The following is a 6,000-nucleotide window of genomic DNA, read 5'->3' on the forward strand; positions in this document are numbered from 1 at the left end:
CGACATGTTGGCTGAAAATTGATTTTCATCGATTTCCACTGTTACCGCTCGATGCACCATTGTGGTCCCGGCCTCCAGCGATTCCGGTACCGCTTAGAACACCGGACAGTGAATAATCCGCTTCCCTGCAGGAAAGTAGGCTCGCTCGTGGTGAGGAAAATCGATTGATTTATCGACAGTTTGTGCTCTAAGATAATCGAACGAAATCGAAGGCTCATCTGCACGAGGGTGGCCGACAAGGTGTGGTGGGTCGGTTCATTTCACTCGCCAATGCCGACTGTGAGTGAGGAACGCTCCTACTCCTTGAGCGCTCCGTAAAGCCTTCGCGGTTTTCGTCATAATTGTGTTTCCGAATCAATCGACAGGCCGGTAATTGACGAGTGATTTGTTTTCCGATTGCAGTTAAACTGATTAAAATTTCCATCCAACACCCCGTCGATTTTGCAATCGTTTATGCAAATTGACACGAGCGTACGGATTGGGGATTGACTTGCGGCGTTCGCAACTGTTGCCGTTCTGGGTCACTTGCCAGGAAAGGCAAAGGGTTGAGGCATGTAGATTTCGGGTTTGTGTGCCTGAACGTGGATTGATTAGAAAAACTTGTAGCAGTTAAGTGCTAGTCAAGAAATGACAATTTTTTGCGCACTGGAATAAGGAAACGAACGAGCGTTCAATGCGATGTGGCACAGATTGCATACCTTCAGGCGTAACGTGATCGTAGGACAGTGGGTTGCGAACCTATATGAACATTTGCTTTTGAAAATAAAATATTTGCATGAAGATATAGATACAAATTAGTTTTCTCTTTTCAAAAGTGTACTTTCAAATTAAATTTAAACTAAATAATTTAGATCGAAATTTTATTTATATTTCAATTCGTTGAAAAATACCTGTGACGAAGTTATCAGCAACAAATCTTTTTTCAGTCGTGAATTAGTCTTACTCTTGGAATTAAAAATAATCAGTACTGGAAGACGCTCACGAACTACGGTTATCATCATTTCTTGAACCATCACTTCATCAATTCATCACTTTTACGCCCTTACAAAAATGAATTGATTTTATTATTTTTCTGACACTTTCGATGGTTTTATATTTGCCTCTCGGTGAATGTTGCTTTGAATGCTGAAACACGATTGTTCCTACAATTTTGTTACGTACTATAGGCGTGAAATTAATTTGCATGACATTATTATCATCATTCCTTATTAAAAACTTCAAGGAAAATATTGAAGATAAAGAATGAAATTTTGTGAAAGTCAGGAAGCTAGTTGATCAAAGCATAATGTCTACTCAGAGATGATAATTCTAAAAGGATAAATAACAAAACCCAGCATAACCGTACGAAAACCGACGGATTGATCCAACGAGAAGAAAGAAAAAAACATTCATTCTCTAAAAGCATTTCCTTCCTCTTTGTCAATCCCGTAAGACAAGAAAGAAAGGAGAAGAATAAAAAAACGCACACCAGCATTACCATTAAGCCCGGAAACGACCTCAAAATCCTCTCAATCAATCAATTGAATTTTCTACATCCGTTGAATTGGAGCTGGAGCTGCTGCTGCTGCTGCTGCTTAGCATTCCACTCAAGCTTTGGTTCGCCGGTTTGATTCGAGTTCACGTTTCGCCGGCGTGGCGCTCGCTTCTTTTGCTTGCTCCCGGCACAGGCACTAGCCGGGCGCAGCAGCCAAATGCAAAAATAGTTAGTCCTTCCTAGGATCCCATCCACGGCAGCCGGGGTCCGGTGGCACTCTTCCGCTCATCAAGACAATGGGCAAAGGCGAAGTGGATCCCGGGCTCTCGCCCCGGGGTTGACATCGGTCGGTCGGTCGGTCGGTCGGCATGCGTTGATTTGAATTCCATCGCTTCTCGATGCCGTACCAAGCGTCTTAATGCACCGGGTCTTCTTGGGGGCCAGCCCGAAACGGTCTGGGGAAGCGGGAAGAGACTCATTTTCGAATTTAATTTTCCGATCTGACATGCTTTCAATCAGCGGGTGTGTTTGTGTGCGTTCGGGGGGGAGTGGGGACGGATAAGAAAAGCCCTTTATTTCACCGAACGAGCGTTAGCGAGAGTGAATTTGATCGCAAAAGGAGCGGCGCAAAAAAGAGAAATACAACGATTTAGCATTCGTCATTTGGAACCGCAAAACGAACCATTCTTCAGTCCATGTCCGCAAAACCTCCGTTGGCAGCTGGAGCTGGTTCGTGAAGGCGTGAATTCGATTTGCGGGTCGATAATTCACCAGAACTGACGAATCGAATTACGGTCGGGGTGACAATTTTTCTTCCCAGCCACGGTGGCTGGCTGACAGCTAAAGAAGTGAAGATTTATCTCCAGTGAGTGACAGGTACGCTGGATGGAGCGTTCGAGAACTGGCGGTGCGTGGATTGTGCGGGAAGTGAGTTTGAATGGGATTGAAAGCTTGAGTGACAAAACTTTAAGCTCGTTGTCGTTAAATGAACGAGCTAGTGTTTTTTGTTGGTGTCGAAGAAAGGCTTATAAAACTAGCTTCGAATAACCAGACGGAGAAATAGCAAAATTAATCCCTAGTCTTCCGTCTACTTGAAGAAGAAAAATGAGAGAATCAAATTATATGCATAATTTGTTTTCATATTTTGCTTAGAGATATTCAAATACGACTAGGATAAATTATGGAGAAAGCAACAACTGCAACGGATTACTGATGATTTAAAAATAAGTATAATAGGACTGTAAGCATAATATAACTGATAACACTAATAAAACACTGATAACTGATAACACTAAATAAATTTTTTTGAGGAGTATAATTGCCCCTAAATTACACTTACTGAGATTTTCGAATTTTCCTAACTGAAACATGAACCGGATCTCCTCTTCTTATTCTGCTTCTGCTTTAGCATATCAACTTGAGACGAACTTCTTCTTATTGGCTTAACGACATTCTAGATCATGGTGATCATCTCATGGCTCTGCTGGATAAACAGTCCTCAACATGGGTGAACAACCCAGATGGGATACGAATATCATTCAAGACAGCGCTACTATCACCTCGACCATCAGTCTATCGCAAAACCCAAACCGTGGTTACATAGTTCTGGTTTCTTTAACTTTATGTACACTTAATTGGGAACTATAATAGAATAAATATTGGGCTTAGAACTCGAGTTTTGTGTTCTTTATGTCGTCATAATTTCATTATCATGCACTAAGAGTTCTGAAGCAATACTTCTTTTGTCTTGTTGAAAAATAACTCCCCAAAATAATACTTCTGCTTAATAAATTAATTTTCTAATTTTATCATGATTTAGTTTTGAATATTTAGTCCAGATTTTTTAGGCGATTTTGAGATTATCCACTTTATTCTACTTTTTATGCAACAAAATTAGATGGTATAATTGTTTTGTCCTGCCTGTGACAAGAATGCGTAGCTAGCTTAAGTAGCATTGAAGGTAATCCTGCCAACGTCAGAATCTCGTGAAGATCGAATAAACGGGGGTTAAAGCTACCAATTAACGATCCATTGTGAAGATGTTGTAATATAACTAATGAAGTAGAGGAAACTGCACTTCATGCGATTAGTGTACAGCCTAGTATAGTTACGCGCTAGAAACCCAATAAGAACCCTAAATTCCGATTCCTTCCAGATATCTTAAATGTCTTGGGTAATAAATGGGTAGAATTTAGGATTAATGCAACAAAGTGTATGCCTCAACGAGATTCTATTCTAGATAATACCTGACAGAGTAGCTTTAAACGGAGAAGCTCTCGAACTGGTACAGAAATTCAGATATTCTGGATTCATTACTTCAACGTAGGTTTTGGTCATAAGCTTTTACTGAGAAAAAAATAAGATAGGGTTTTGATACGATACCTACGAATTTTAAAGTCGGGGAATATTACGGCCTCTAAAGCTTAATCCAACATCTCTTCCTTCTACTTAGCCTAACGACCTCTCAGGTCATGCCTGCCATTCTTAGCTTACTGGACTTATTTATACCACATGCGGGAAAATTTTGAACTTGAAACCTAGTTGAATTCAGATGGTCAAATAATGTCAATCTATCTCTTCTTGTCTCAATACTTGCTTCCTTCCTTCCTTGTCACAACAGCCCAGAAAGGTCTTAGCCTATCTTCCATTCTGTAACTTGATTTTACCCATAGCGTAGCTGGATAGTCAGTGCGTACAAAAAGGCGATCTGGATGGGATTTGATCCTTGGTCTCGGCTACTATCGCCTCGGCGCCCTGACCGCTTCTAATATTTGCTTATCTGAGCGAATATTTATCTGACAGCTATGATGTTAAAGGTTTGGTTTCCTAAGTTATTTCCTTTAACTCGTAATCATACATTTTTACTGCACATATTCCCCTATCGGTCACCTTGCACTGGTTGTACCAACAATTACTTTTTTCAGTGATTCAGCATTTTTCCTACATTTTCCCTAACTCATTCACCGTGCGAGAGCAACATTCTTGTGGCACCACATCTAGAACAAACAATGCTTGCCGTAGTGCCGCTAAAATACCAAAAAAGAACCTTTGGCAAAGACACGCCGCGCTATCCAGATTAAAGATGTGCATGTGTCAGCATACCGGCCATTTCTCCAAACGCCTGTCATACCACCCCAATTCGATCCAATCACAAGGCCACATACACACACACACATTCCATCCAAGGAACCTGCCAGCTCGTCGTCCCGTTTAATACCTGCCCGGCTGGAAAGAAAGAAACTGTCATCCCATATTAACGTTACTGGCACGTCCAAACTATAACAATAATCTAATAGCTAATGGGGACATTTGCTTGTACTACCGGGCATCCAGTCATATTCGTTCGCCCTCCGTGCGCTACGAGGTTGTCGCTACGCTAGTACGTGACACTCGGTACAGTCGTTTTGTACCTTACCGTTCCCTTTACTCGTGCGGCAATTGCAACTAGCAAGCAAAGAAAAATAACGAAGAAATTCATCTTCACCGTGTCGAAGGGCAAATGACTTGAAGAAGCGATGGCGCAGTGTTCTTTTCCCTTGCTTGCTTCCCACATTACAGCCACAGGACAGAATGTCCAACAAGAAGTCAGCATGGTCATCCGGATTGAAGCACCGGAAGGGAAGACTTGGTTTGCCTTGCTTGGACACTGCCCAACTACTCCTTCGCTCAATCATCCATCCGTCGTCCGTCCTGGGTCCTTCTTGGAAAGAAAAGGACCAACCTTTTGTTGCGTTAGTTTCATTCCGCCTGTCACATGTCTTTGGCAATCGTCGTTCGGTTACAGTTTAGTTTCCCTTTTTTATATCAGTAAACATTCATCTTCTGCACGTCCGGAGCGATGTGAGACTGAGGGGTGGTAATGTTCCTCCCATTTTCCTCCCATTTCCTTTCCTCAATCTTCCCCGTCTCTCACCCAACCAACCAAGAGGAAGTGTTATCACGTGAAAAGTTCAAAGCTACGACAATCCTGCCGAAGGGCGACAATCTTCCACACGGTGGCAGTGGCTGGACTGGGTGTTCAGACTGGGGGAGGAGAAAACTTTTCCTACCCCATCGATGCGCTGCGCCAAAAGATGGCGCGTCAAGGCATTGTCGAGGGAAAAACGTTACAATTTATTATGTACTTGGAATTCATGGTGAGCACAGTACGAGCGCGCTCGCAACACTTGGTTCGAACCAATGCGACATATGTTTAATGGAGCTCGTTTAACTACGCCACCCTTGGTGCGGGTCTTCCGGGGCACAGAGTGTTGCGCTCCCGGTATTGCGCAATGTTGTTTCGGGGTAGTGTAACGATAGTTTTGCTCGGCTTGCAGACACGTGAGGAATTTGCACGTTTTCCTTCAAGACGTTCGAAAGCGATGGGAGTCGAGGCAGCGCTTTTCACCGAGAGCTTTCCATTCCCGGGTACGGTGTGATTAAATAAATATTTACCAGCAAAGGAACGATCGTCGGCAGGGCAAACGGGCGGGGGCGGGACTTCTTACCAACCCAGGTTTTAGCTTTAGACAAGGATAATAGTTTTA

Source organism: Anopheles stephensi, chromosome 2 (assembly GCF_013141755.1).
Source record: "Anopheles stephensi strain Indian chromosome 2, UCI_ANSTEP_V1.0, whole genome shotgun sequence".
Taxonomy (NCBI): domain Eukaryota; kingdom Metazoa; phylum Arthropoda; class Insecta; order Diptera; family Culicidae; genus Anopheles; species Anopheles stephensi.